The sequence below is a fragment of the Papilio xuthus genome, unplaced genomic scaffold, assembly GCF_000836235.2.
Source record: "Papilio xuthus unplaced genomic scaffold, Pxut_1.1 DF825946.1, whole genome shotgun sequence".
Lineage (NCBI taxonomy): Eukaryota > Metazoa > Arthropoda > Insecta > Lepidoptera > Papilionidae > Papilio > Papilio xuthus.
Genome location: NW_013532703.1, coordinates 7,761,184 through 7,762,182, shown reverse-complemented (window position 1 = coordinate 7,762,182; position 999 = coordinate 7,761,184).

Below are 999 nucleotides of genomic sequence, written 5' to 3'. Positions count from 1 at the left end.
TTGTACTTATATTGAAATATAAAAGATTTTTGTTAATAATTTAAATCTGAAGTTTGTGAGGGGTTTATGTTATATTTTTCCTTATTACTATTTAGGCTCAACTTACAATTTCAAGTTACACACTAAAATTTTATTTTTTATTTTTACTTAAGTACGTAATTTTTGTTATTATGTAAATGTTGCCTACTCTATGCGTACCTTTTGGTTTAGGGGATTACCTAATATTTGGAATAATATTTACTTTTATCATTGACTCACGAAACAGTGGTTTTTATTGAATTTTACGTCATGATGTGAATCTTCCAATATGTACTTTTTATACTTTTATCAAACAGTAGCATTTAGTTAGGCTTGTATTAAATCGATTATCATTTAACTACTTATTGTGGTATAGTTTTCTAATCTAGCTTAATTAATCTAAGAATAACCTTGAAATACAAAAGTAAACACGGTATATGCTTTGATATTCTTCCATCGAAGTGTACGTAGAGATGTTATCACTAACATGCCAATACAAAGTTTCTGCATTCATATCTGAACTATGTCTTAGCTAAGACATAAAATACCCTATAGTTAATTAAAAAGTCGCAAATATAATACTATAAACGGTAGATTAGATTAGATTAGATTAGATTAGATTAGATTAGATTAGATTAGATTAGATTGGATTGGATTGGATTAGATTAGATTAGATTAGATTAGATTAGATTAGATTAGATTAGATTAGATTAGATGGTGATGTGAGATTAGATTAGATGGCGATGTGAGATTAGATTATATAAGATTAGATTAGATTCGATTCGATTCGATTCGATTCGATTAGATGGTGATGTGAGATTAGATTAGATGGCGATGTGAGATTAGATTAGATTAGATTAGATTGTAACATGCCAATACAAAGTTACTGCATTCATATCTGAACTATGTCTTAGCTAAGACATAAAATACCCTATAGTTAATTAAAAAGTCGCAAATCTAATACTATAAACGGTAGATTAG